This window comes from Athene noctua, chromosome 4, assembly GCF_965140245.1.
Source record: "Athene noctua chromosome 4, bAthNoc1.hap1.1, whole genome shotgun sequence".
In the NCBI taxonomy this organism is placed as follows: Eukaryota; Metazoa; Chordata; class Aves; order Strigiformes; family Strigidae; genus Athene; species Athene noctua.
In genome coordinates, this window is record NC_134040.1 from 65,000,231 (window position 1) to 65,013,420 (window position 13,190).

The following is a 13,190-nucleotide window of genomic DNA, read 5'->3' on the forward strand; positions in this document are numbered from 1 at the left end:
AGCTGCCTTTGATCTTCACATCCCCAGTGAGCCCCTCCTTGTTGGTGAGTATGAGGTCCAGTGAGCACCTCTCCTTATTGGCTCCTCTGTCACTTGGATGAAAAAGTTGAGGCACTCCGAGAACCTCCAGGATTGCCTGTGCCCTGCTGTGTTGTCACTCCTATATATATTGGGGTGGTTGAAGTTCCCCATGAAGACCTTCACACCACGGTCAGAAGCAAAAACTGTCAAGAAGTGCATAGTGAGGGCCAAAGACATTTTCACAGGGCTGCAGAAATTTACATCCTTACATATTTTCAACTGAAATTTGACATAGCTGCCTGAGGTACAGCAACTAGCATATGGATTCACAGCATTTTAGAACTGTAAAACAGAAAAACACCCCAAATACTGAGTTCTCTCACAACGGTATACTATATAATCAATATCTATATATCCCTGCTAAAAAAATGTTTATAAAGACCATAATGCTTAAGGGAAACATTCTTAAAGGAAATATGACCAACAGAACCTATTCTTTCTAGCCATAAACTATATTATAGTCCCAGTCTGATGATCCAGGAGCATTATTACTGTGGCTGAAGAGTGCATGCATTTGTGAGATGCCGAGTGCAGTCCATTAGGTATGAGAAGGATAAAGGGAGAGGGAGATGCTGTGTAACATGTGGAATGAGTATCTGCCCGGCTCTGCTGGTTATTCGGAAAGTGTATGATCACAAAACACACGCATCGCATCACCTTGTGTATGGTTTTCTTCTTGATACATTTGCCTCTAATAGTACAGCTGCTGACTGCAGCTATCATACCACTGGACTCATACCTCTTTTGGCTCAGCTCCCAGTTCAAATTGAACGCCTTCATCCAGTTATTCACGTGGTTTTTGCATTAATGGGAAACAAAGGTGTAAGTGCCTTCACAAAACTATAATGTTAAATGTCTGTATTCACAAGTTTGCTCTTCATTGCTCTTTTCAGCTCAATCTTCAGCTGGAGTTTTGCCTGGGAAAAGTTTTGCTTGTATTTACTTTCTGAAGTATTTGTAACGCCTTTTCTTAAAGAGGACATGAAAGATAGTTCATTTAAAAAGCCTTCTACTTAAATTTGGTATCAGTGTCATCAAAACTGAAAATATATTGAGAAATATAGTAGCAGCAGTGCAATAAACAACAGGCCTACACTACACCAACATAGATTTGCATATCTCTACTAAAGTAAATGAAACTATGCTAGTTTAGGCAGCTACACATCTTCTCAACGTTATACCACTGCTCGTTTTTAAAAGTCAAAGCTTTATTTTTTTTTCAGCTAAAGAGCTTACTTTTTTTTAGCCAGATGGTGATATAGTTTGAAGATGAGATTTTAAAACATTCTCCAAGAGTCCTCAAAGGCACTGCAGAAGTACAGTTTTAATTTCTGATGTTTAATTGTATTCTGGCAGCTCCTAGAAAATCCAGGCTCCTGTTGCCCTAAGCTCTGGGCTACTACATAAAAGATAATCCTTTTACAGTTAAATTTATGCTTTTGCCCTGGTCAATACTAGCAACTCAAAAAAGTTTAATTCTTTATTATTCTCAATATTTTTGAGACCTATGCACACACCTAATTTTAAGCATGTTCTGTTGACTTTAGTAAGTGCTAAGCACTGTGCTTAAAGGTAAGCAACCGTCTATGTGTGTCTCAGTATGAATGTTCTTCTGCATTGAGACTTACAAAAAAATAACATAAAACAAATGTATATAGCTGGAGATTGAAGCAGGCAAAAGGATGGGGAAAAATAGTAGTAAATTGGCCATGACTCACAGATAATTAAGCAAATGTCTTAAAAATTCAGATAAATAAACCAGAATAATCTAAATATCTGGTTTGCATTGATATGGTGACACATTGATATGTTAAGAAATTATGACTTCTTTAGCCTATCAGAACAGCAGCTAGTAGAGTTCATAGCTCATAACAGGGTTTGGAAAATGGTTTAGAGGTTTTTAACACCAAGATTGCATGATGTACTAAACAAAACTGTTCTACGGTAGGCTGTTGTTCAGGGAAGAGAAAAGGATGTAGGGGAAAAAACAGGTACATGGGAAGAGTTCATAAATAAAGTGGCCATCCCCTGAGTATATGAGTGTACTTCATCACCTTAACCAATTTCTGCAATGATCTGAGTCTCTTTGATGCCTCTTCTCAGCTCTCCTAGGTCATCATTGCATTTGGAAACAAAAGTGTCCATGCCCTACTGGGCATGGGAAAGAGATTATTAGTTGAGCTGTATCTCAGTCATATTACTGTCTTCATTCTTGGATTTCCTTGTCCATCAGATGATAATATGTAGGCCCAGTACTCAGCCATGACTACTGAGAGCAGCATGGGGATTCTCAGAAATGCTGTACGGACAGAAGGAAACGTTTATCTGAACTCGTCAGGAAAGCATTCAGACACTAGTTTTGAAGTGCATGGGTGTGGAGGGGCTTGGAGCAAACCAAGCTCCCAACCCCACTCTTTTTTGCCTCAGAATTACAGTTGCTCCTTTTCTGCAGGTGCTGGGACTGAGTCCTCTACATGCTCTGAAGGTGCTTCACAACCCTAAAATAGGAAGAGCACAAAGAGCCCATAGAAAAGCTTCCCAGCCTTTCCAGCTCAATGTATATGACTCTCATTGCTGTGACTTTCAAGGCAGGATGGTCAACTGCCTCTATTATTTGCCTTTGAAAATCCTACCATGTTTCCACTTCAATTAATCTTGAGTTTGGTTTCCAAAAAAGAGGAAAGTATTAGCTCTAAATACTAAACCAGCTGAAATTCCTCACTTTGCAAGTGGTTTCAGAGCCAAATAAGGGCTGCCTGGACACAAGCCTGATTCTCACCTTTTTGTGGCACGTTATTTCTTCCTGAGCAGGAAAGGTTGCTGTCAAAGGGAATAGTGTTAATAGTTTTCAGTGACTTGGACATGGGGAGAAAGACACAGAAAGGAAAAGATGGCAGTGGGGTGTTAAAGCTACATCAAAGGACACACATTAAAGGACAGTTTGGCTATCTTGCAGAATTATTTAACTGGTTAACCGAGTGCCAAGACTGTGATTTTAGTATCTCAGGCGAATGGGGTTATTATTAACAGAAAGGGTCTCTTTTAAGAATCCAGATAAGGAATCTCATGTTAAGGAAAACTAAACTAAGTGAAACTATCCCTTGTTGAGCAGCCCCTGAGGTCCCATGAATTCCTTGCAGCAGCGAGGTCTGTAAGTGCCTACGGATACCTCTTCACAAAAGTACAATTGCTGACAAAAGGAAATTGCATCATCCAGTCTTTCTTCTTCTTTAACAAAAAAGAAAGGAAATTTCACTGTAGTAATGTTAATGGCAACAGGATTAATTCCAGGAAGTTTGGCAATGTTTTTGTAACAATAGGTCATTTAGCAGAATAATGGAGTTGAACACTGACTGTTTGCCAAGCTGACCTTGTATTCCTGACTCAAACATGAGCAAGGTGAGGATCAGGCTCTATACAGCCCTCCAGAGCAACAAAAAAAGTAGCAGATTGTGAAGAGAATGAAGTAAAGAGCAGCCACCAGGAACCCCTGGCTGCACTAATGCTGTAAATCTTTTCCCTGACAAAGTTTGATGCTCTCTCCACTCTTACCCCTCCAGTGAGGTTCCCTCATGCTTGGGATGTTCAGGCTCTCAAAAGTGCTGCCCATTTGGTTTTGGCACATCAGAAAAAGTGGTTATTTTTGGTGAATATTGAAAATATCTCTTGAACTTTCCATGGTTTAATAACTGTCAGAAAGCCACATTCAGGAATGGCTATTACATAAATACATGCTGATCTTAGTGGCCACTGTTGGGGAAGAAATTACATATGTCACAGTAGGAAATGTAAGATGTTTTTCACAATCACTTAACCCATGAGTCAAAGAGGTTTAGGATCAATAACTGAGCCTGAGGGTGTTTTGCATGCAGTGAATAAAATATGGGTCCACTTTATACAGATCAAGGGAATATGATTCATTGATATTTATAACGTTTAGAGATAAAAATTATTTTCTAGGTCCTCTAGTCAACTGTTCTTCTTGCCCCCCCCCCCCTCCCGAGTCTTTTCCATATTGCAACAGAGTTTTCCTCACAGTTTATCCTATAGTTCAGGAAATCCTGCTCCTATTTATCCCTAAAGGAAGGTAGACGTTCTAAAATCTTCCCAGTTGAAACCCTGTATTTGACTTCAATCTCCGGGCACTGCAGAACCATTTCCCGTGATTGCAGCAGAGAAATATAAAATTCCATACTGGTGGAAATTAACGGAAATTAGAGCAAAGATTTCCAGACAATTAAGAGTCCTAACCCAAAATGTCTTTTGGTTGGATCTATTTTTTTTTCTTGCAGGCAAACTGGGCAGTGCTTCATACAGGAAGCCAAATTTGCCTATCAAACCCAACAATACAAACTGAAAGCGTGACAAGAGCTGATCGGCATTTGCATACACAATTCCCCATGCAAATGTGTACAACCCCGCAAGCAAGCGGCTCGTTAGGTGCCTAGAGAGCCGTCCGTAAGGGCGCTCCCTGAGCTGACACGCGCTGGACTAGCCAAGGTGGACGGAAGTAAGTGGGTTTGGGATGGCCGGTTCTAGCTCTTCTGCCATGAAGCAGCTTAGGGCGTAGTTTTGGTTCAGGAGCTGGAAAGGACGGGCTGGCAGAGGAGGCAATGCAGAGCAAGCCCCGGCGCACCGTCGGGGCTGCGGCACGGCTGCCGAGCCCTCCGTGGGGGCTGCCGAGGGCCCCCTGCCCAGCCTGACAGAGGGCAGGAGCCTCCAGCTCCCGGCTAGAAAAGCCAGGCGAGGCCCGAGGCGGGGTTGGCGTCGGCTGGAAGTGCCTCCCTAGAAGCAGGTACGTGCCCGCGCCCTCCGCATTCGGGGGGCGGAGGGGACTGAGGTGGGGTGCAGGCAGTAAGCGCCCAGGGGGAGGGTGCCGAGGGGCCCTCCCCGCTGGCTGCCCCCGGGAGCTGCCCCGCTCTCCCTGCGGCCGCGGGGGGGAGCCCGGCCCGGCGCCGCAGCCCGGGCGCTCCCCGCCTCCCCAAGCCGGCCGCCAGCCGCAGCTGCGAGCGGCCGGGAGGCGCCGGCGCCCGCTCGCCACGGCTCCCCGGGCGGCGGCGGAGGCTGGCCGGGGGCCGCTCTGCCCGAGCCTCCCGCCGCCGCCTCTTCGTAGCCGGCACCGACCGCCTCCCCCCTGCCCTCCGCGGCGGGGAGGGCCGCCCCCGCGGAGCCGCCCTCCCCTCCTCTCTCCCTCCCTCCCTCTCCCTCCGCCCTCCTCCCGCCGCCGCACACCCCCGAGGAAGGGCTTGTTTTCCTGCCCGGATGATGAATTTCTCCGCAAGGTCATCCCTGCCCGCGGCGGCGGCGTGTCCGCGGCTCTCCGGACGCCGCCGCGGAGGTAAGGGGCGGGGGGGACGGTGAGCACCACACCCCCGGCAAGTTTTTTCGGCGCCGGAGAGGTACGGGGTCGGTGCGCGGGCGGGTGCCCGGGGCACGGCGGGGTGGCGAGGCGGGGGCTGCCTCGCCCTGCCGGCCTTGCCCGGTGCGGGGGAGCTGGGCGGGCCGCGCCGTGCCCGGGGGACGCGCCCCGGGGAACCGTGCCCTCCTCCCTGCCGCTGGGGGGGGAGCTGCGGCCGCCCGCCGCCCCGACCGCCGGGGGTGTGGGGCGGCCGGGCCGGGCTACCCCCAAAAGCGGCCTCTCTCATCCTCCGCTGTTTGCGACCGGCGCTTGGAAGCGGCTTTGGCTCTCGCATGTCCGCGAGCGCGGAAAACTTAAAAAAAAAAAAAAAAAAAGGGGGGGGGAAATATAAGGTGCCCCCGCTGGACCGGGTCGGGGGGATGCGCGACGCGTCGTCACGGCAGCGGCGCGGTCACCACGGCAACGTGTCGGCGGCCCGCGGCCGCGGTGTCGCAGCGCGGAAGGTGCCCCGGAGGCCGCCGCCTCGGGGGGCAGCCCGGCCCCCCACCTTCTGCCGCCCCGGCCTGGGGTACAGGGTTAAGGGGCGTCCCCCAGTGCCCCCCCCCTTCGCGCCCGCTCCTGCGGCTTCCCCGGGGCGAGGCCGGAGGGAAACAGACGTGCGGGGGTACGGATGTACCCCAGGAGGGTGTCTCCGAAAGGGGGGGCTGCTGGAGCCGCGCCCTCGGGGGTGCTGAGCTGGGAGCGGGAGGCCGGTCCGCTCGGCTGGCGGGCTGCGGCGTTGCAGTCGAGCCTCGACGGCTCGCCCGGCAATGCTCACTCACCCGGCGATGCTCACCCGCGCTGGCCTTGCCCTCCCGGTTCTCTTGGGGCGTTGGGGCTGGTCACCAAGCCCTGACGGGCCTTTCCTTCCTCCCGCTGAAGTCAGTGACAAAACTGCGGATGATCTTGCCAGCTCCCAGTCTGTGGCTTGTGTTGTCCACAGATCAGCCTGCTTTTTGTGCCCCATACGGGCCTTGCCTTCCTTAATGCTTTCTTCCCTCATCCTTCTTTTTCTCTCAGGAGAAGATAACACTGCTGCTGGTGGATTTATTAGAGTCATAAAGAATTATTATGATCCCGTAGTCTAACCTCTTCTATAATATAAAGCAGACTATTCCCCTGTGAGTCTGAGGTCCAGTCTTGATTTAATGACTTCCAGCAATGGGGAATTGACTACGTTCCTGGATAATTGGCTCCAATTGTTAATCTCATTGTTAAATGTTTGCATCTTTTTTTCACTTTGAACTTTTCTCACTTCATCTTCTAGCTACTGGATCTTGTAATGTCTTTGTCTGTCAGATTAAATAGCTATCTAGTTTCAGATCGTCTCTCTCTGGTCAAGTATTTAAGGGCAGTAATTAAATAGCCACTTAACGTTGTCTCTGATGAGATAAATAGACCGGGCTCCTTTGGTCTCTCCATGGAATGCAGATGCTCCCCAGGAGAAAAGGCTCAGTCACTCTTCTCTGGCTTCTTCGTTGTCCTCGCCGGCTACCGGCGCTGCACATGGATTCCAGGAAGGCTCTCATTAATGTCACGTGCGGAGATAATAAACTCGTTCTCAGTATTCCCCTGTCTATTCACCCAGTGGTACAAACTTTTCTTTCCCACGACTACACGGTGGGAACTTCTGTTCCATTAGTTACATGCAGTGCTCCCTGTGTTTCTTTGCGAGCTGGGGTTTTCGCAGAAGCTGGTTGCCTGTCCTGTAAGGGGCATTTAAATTAAACCTTCCTGCATGCATAACTTTGGATCTGCCTATGTTAAACGGATCTTTAAACGGATCTTTCCCTCCTTCTATCACTTCATCTCCAGTGAGTCTGCAGCTCTGGAATGACAACAGAGCTCTGGTGTTTCTCCCTCTAGAAGTCAGCTGAGTTTTTTCCTGGGATCTCCATGCTAAAACTGACTTTCTTGGTAGCATTCTCTCCAGATGACCTTAAAGTTATTTGAAGTTTACTGGGGGAGAAGTTATACTGAGTAAGATGCAAACTGAAAGTGCCCAGTAGAGCGAGTTGGTTTCGTAACTGCTTTTGTTCAGCTGTGCCGCTAAGTGTTGGTGAGAGAGAAAAAGATTTGCTTTCCTGTCTTACTGAACTGTAAATCCCACTGCCAGGTATGATGTCTAGGCCGATACATGTACTGTCATTGTGTTGCAAATCTTTAACTTGACTTCTTTGAGTTTTACTTTGAAGTGTGCTTAAGCCTGGATTTATAGCTCTCTTTAGAAAGCACAGTGCCTTAGAGTATGGGCCAGAGGTGGGTGTTTTTGGCAGGATATTGCCTAGTCTTCCAGTAGCATGTAGCAGCTCAAAGGGCACTGAAAAGATGAGACTGAGTAGTCTGAAGGCACCTGGTGTGGGAGACTGTACAAAATAATAAAGTTCTTTGAAGTGAGCTTTTTCTTGGTTGGTTGTTGGGGTGGGGTGGGGAATTGTAACCACCTTGACTTTCCCTGCCTAACAGCTTAATGTACAATGAGGGATGGTGATGTAAGAAAGGTCCAAAAATTAAAGATCTTACCTGTACATTCAGACCATCCCAGGAAGTGAGGTGATGGTTCTTGCAAGATTTGTTTGCATGAATGAAGATAGCAGGTTTCACCCTTTAGAATGACTTAACTGTCTTCATAGTGTTAAAATTAAGAAAAAGTGTGTTCTGATTGTGTAATGACTTAAATGTGAGGACAAAGAGCTTTCTTGAAATTTCACAAGGATTTTTTTTCTTTTCAAGTCCCTGAAAATACTTCTGTACAAAAGATTGCACTAAGTATAAACAGTGACAGACCCTTAAAAGATCTGAAAAACATTACTGAGCTCAGATATCACATCTGATTGAATAGAGTAACCCTATGAGCTCTAGAACTGCAATGAATTTTCTACAGGCTTGTGTCAGCATCTTAGGAATTGTTTGCCAAATGCTTATATAATTGTATATCTTCCCCCAATATGAAATTTTACTACCTGGGAGGTGTCTTCCCTCATCCATTCAAACTCAGCTTCTCTTCCTCCAAACTGGGCTAATTTCTCTGAGTTTTTTCAACATAAGCTTTCCCTTCTCAAGGTTGCATCTTCTCTTCAACTCCTTTTGCAGTCAGAAGAGCATGCATATGTTTTCATACAGCAACTGGTCCCAAAACTTATACATTCTTGAGTCATGATGCCCATCCAGGGTCAGCCCAGCATTAAGAACAGCATTAGCATTAAACTGTTAATTAATCCTAGAAGGCCAGGACACACAAAAGATAGTGTTTTTATGAGTCTCAAGCTTACAGTGTCAGCTGAAGACAGTCCAGCAAGTGCTAGGTTAGAGTTAGACAGATTTCATTATCAAAATATGTTGGCAGTAGTAAAATTTGTCAGATTTGGGTCCTACAACTGTTATTGCCACCTTTATTCTTAATGACATAATAAACCCCCTCCATCAGATGCAGCCACAGCTAAGGAGAACCTGATTATATTAAGAACAACATCCTGTTTGTGAAATCGTCACTGATGTAGGAGTAAAAGCAAGCTGCTAGTAGTCTTACAGCTACAGACAGAGCAAAATTTTGTAACTTGTATGACTTTGCTTGTAGTAGTGCATCATTTCTTAATTTATAACTCACATGTTAAAGGCAGAGATGGGATATAGGCAAGAATCTGTTGCCTTTATGGATTTAAATGCAATCCGGGATTAAGAGCTGATATTATCTAATGGCATGTAACGACTTCAAAGCTGACAGATCTTTCATACCTGTCCTACAGGGTTATGAACTCATTTTATTTGTGCAAAACCCTTAAAAATTAGTTGCCTTGTTACTGGTGGTACTTTGATATTATTATGGAAGATGAGAAATGTAACAAAAGTCACCCAGAATTGTTTCTTTATTAACCTTGGATACAGACTGGTTGCTCTAATTATAAGTCTTGATACTATGTGAGAGGATGTCTAAACTGATCCCATATTTGTTCTTATACATTGGATCATTTAAGTAAACACCCCTTTCTTGAGAGTTAGAACAAAATAAAGATTGGTAATGTTTACTGGGGGAAACAAGTTCTGGATATGCTCTGAATGAAATTAAATCACCTTTCAGTAGGAAAAGCTCATTTTGAGAACGTATCTGAGCACAGTTTACTTTTGCAAATAGTAAAAACAGAAAAAGGCTACTTACATCTGTTTTATTATATACATGGACCTTGGACTCAGTAACAGTTCTATAGAAACAAAGACTTGTACTGATTAAAAATTTAATCACAGATGATCAGTTACTTAATAAGTTGAGCGATGCGTTTCTTGGAAGCCATAGCTAAGAGTTCGTGTTTGTAAATTGGCAGCAGATGCAAAAGGGCAGAGGTGTTGGCACACTGCTGAGTAAATAGGGAAAAAGCACCACGCCAACACTTGCAGCTCCATGAAGGGTGTGGGGGAGCGAGGCAAAGAGAAAGGTGGAGGCCAAAGGAGTAACAACTAGAAACCAGTGTACTATCATTTTGCCTCAGTTTGTCCTCTGTCAGCAGTGGACATATGTACTTGAGGGAAAATAATTAAGTGGGGGGAAGAATGCCAACAATCACAAATATTACAATGAATTGCTGTAAATGCTTCTATTGGGGTGCTACAGGTGTGTCCACAGAGGACAGATTGAGTTACTCTTTTATCCCCCCATGTCTAACTCCATGATACTGTGTTACAAAACTTAGTGGCAGGTATGGAAACTATTACCACAGCAGATATCAACCAGACATCCAGGGAGATTCTGTTACTTTTCTGAAGGATCCAGAAACAAGAGTCTGTGTCAATTATATCTGTGGTTGTAATTGTTAGCAACACTCATTACTTTTGTTGTTCATTACTTTTGTTCATTTTATTTATTATACATCGCTAAAACATGGTAATTAGAGTTGAGTTTGCTCCCTTCATTGCCTGCTCTCTTCCCTCTGAAAGTAGTTCTCTTAGAAGGACAAGAAGGAGTTAATCGAGGGGGACACAAACGGCCAGCCCAGTGCCTTGTTAAATCATTAGTATCTGTACTATTAGCATCTCTGCATACTATTAATATCTGTATCTAACATAGACTCAAAGCTTGTATCACTTGGCAAATGATAACAATTCATTTTTGAAGCTAAGTTAGTTGTTTAGCTTTGGAGATGAAAATATTCCGCTGAGGGAGTGGAGAAGAAGATTTTTACAATAGGATCATAAGAAGAGTGTATTCTGAGCCGAGATATTTCTTGTCTCCCTCTCAGGCAACCCTCACAGTCAACTACTAAGGAAACATACTCCACTATGATAAAACAGATATGAAGCATATTTCTAGATGGGAATCTTCTTTGTGGTCTGGTGAACTTCTGATCCAGGAAGCAGCAGCCTTGCAAAGTTTAAAATAATTGTTTATTGTCTATGGATTGATGGTAGTTACATAGTAATAACATACGCACTCTCCCTTGTGTGTCTATACATTAATGCATGCACACACACAAGGCGGGGGGGGTGAGGGGGGAGTGCAGTGTTTCCTGAAGGGCTGGTACTCTAGCAAAGTCTGGCAAGAGCTAACAAAGCTACCTTTGTAGTTTAGTTAGCTACAACTGTGTATTTGTTCAACTGAAGCATAGATTAGGACTGAAGTAACGCACAGGGAAAAGAACCTGCAATCAGAAGTAATGTATTCTTATTGTCTGAAAAAAACAATGTACCAATCATAGGCAGAAAGTAGTGACCAAACAATCAGCTTTGGAAAGGCAGACCTTTATTATTTGCCTTTTTTTTTCTTGCTAAATGCACCAGGTGTTTTAAAAATCTTGAAAAGTAATCAGTGTTTGCTTGAAGTCTCTGACACCTGTATCTTGAGTTTCTGCTGTAGCCCAGTGATGGTAATTAATATTGTCAGCTTTTCACAAGCATCATGCAATTATCACCAGTGGGTGTTTTGTCCTGAAGAACAGGATGGCTTTCTATATGCATATGTGGTTTCCTTTTACTTTTGGAGAAAGCTGAACAAATACTGGTTACTGTGATCAGGATCCCAGATTGCATTCTAGTGGTGAAAATCTCTTTTCCAGTGACGCTAATATGCAAACAAAAAGCTCAGTTTTTAAAAGGGAAGTCAAAAAAAAAAAACAAACACACCACCACCAACAAAAAAAAGCAAAATGAAACAAGGTGCAGTGCAATTATTTTTACTGCTCTTCATGAAAAAAGACAGCAAGTTTAAATAGAGGACATGAATACTATGCCACATTATGACTAATCTTAAAAGGATACTATAAAAAGCAATGGCTTCTTTCAAATGCAGACATTGAAGTCAGTGAAGACTTAATTGAGAAATTTTGCAGTGGCTCCAGGCCTCTTTTTTACATGCAAGGCTAGACCTGCTGCCCCATGGAAAAATCACTAGAAATCTGAGAAAATCAGTCAAGGTGTTATCATGGAAACAGCAAGTATTTCCAACACAGGATAATGAAGGATCTGATGTTATCTTAAGTTTGCATAAACAGGAGTCAATTCATTAATTTGTGTGCAAAACAAATAAAAATAGTTATGTGGTTGCACATAAGTTTCAGATGGATGGATTTTTCCTTTCCTGGGTGGAACAGAAAAGGAGAAGAACAGTAGACTAATCTGATTTTACATGCTTTGGGGAAGAGATGAGTGTTCCTGTTGGTAGAGGGTGGAGCTGGAGTGTGCTTTCTCTGGTACCAGGGAAACGTGGTGTCTGTCAGCTTAGGGGTGAGCAGAGGCCCTTAACCTAAAGCCAACTGACTGAAAGTTTTCTACTCTTGGGCAGTCATTTTGCCTTAGTAAAGAAACATTTTGAAGTCCAAGGACTGGTGCTTTACCTCTGGTATGTTGCCAGTGGGATCTAAGTCCAAAAAGTAGTGTGTCTGCCAAGTGCTCTGGAAATCTTCTAGCAAAGAAGATGATGTGGACAGGGTACTGTTACATTTTCACAAGTACCCATTTTCTTAGACTACTGGAGCTATAATTTAGAGCAGCTTTTAGGATGTCCTTTGAGCACTGCAGAACAAACTAGGTATCACCAGGTCCCAACTTCAGAAAGCGGAGAGGTGTAAAAGTCCTATAAATCTTCCCAGCTCAGCTCTCCTAGAAGCAGTCTGACTGTTGGGCAGTTAGCTAGCCCTTAGGCTAGAAAATGCTGAAGAATAATCAGTCCTTAGTATTTAAAAAACTAAAGGGTCCCTATCATTAATGTCACTCTCATTCCTCTGAAACATCCGTTTCACTAAAAACTTCACACAGTTGAAAGACTTAGCTTTAGAGATGAATCATTAGGGAAATGATAAAATATAATAAGCATTCTGGGGGGGTGTAGGAAGGGGTAGAAGTAATGTGATAAAATATTTGTCAGAAAGATGATACTCTGAGAAGAGCTGTGTGGAAACAAGATGACAGAATTATTCCACCCTGAAAGGCTGGTATTTCACAAGTGCTGAAGTTTTTGTAATACTGCAGCACACCATGGCATCTCCGTATTTATTAAAAGAAAATGTTAATCTTCTCCTTGAGGTTAATAATTAAGTATCTGTATCTGTTAAAAGCCAGTAAACAGGCTATGAAAGTCTGCATAAGTTTATGAGAATCCAGATTTGTTCTCAAGCTAAGAAGTAGCTTTATAAGATTCCCCATTTCATTACTCTGAAAAAAAAAATATACCAGTTTCCATCAAGTGTGTAGGGACAGGTATCCCAATTACAAATGCAACTCTGGT

At 44.4% G+C, this 13,190-nt stretch overlaps 1 protein-coding gene across 3 annotated transcripts in view; it reads left to right on the top strand.

Annotated features, from left to right (window-relative positions):
- The window catches only part of GPRIN3 (GPRIN family member 3), a 63,949-nt gene that overhangs the window by 27,637 nt on the left and 23,122 nt on the right, over nucleotides 1–13,190 (top strand). The window contains exon 1 of one of the 3 annotated variants that reach the window (XM_074905579.1): nucleotides 4,515–4,591. The exons of 1 other annotated variant lie outside the window; for it this stretch is intronic. The gene's annotated coding sequence lies outside the window, so the exon portion shown is untranslated. Of the gene's footprint in view, nucleotides 1–4,514; nucleotides 4,592–5,110; nucleotides 5,420–13,190 lie in introns of those variants that run through there. One more of the 3 variants, XM_074905577.1, reaches the window with a different exon arrangement.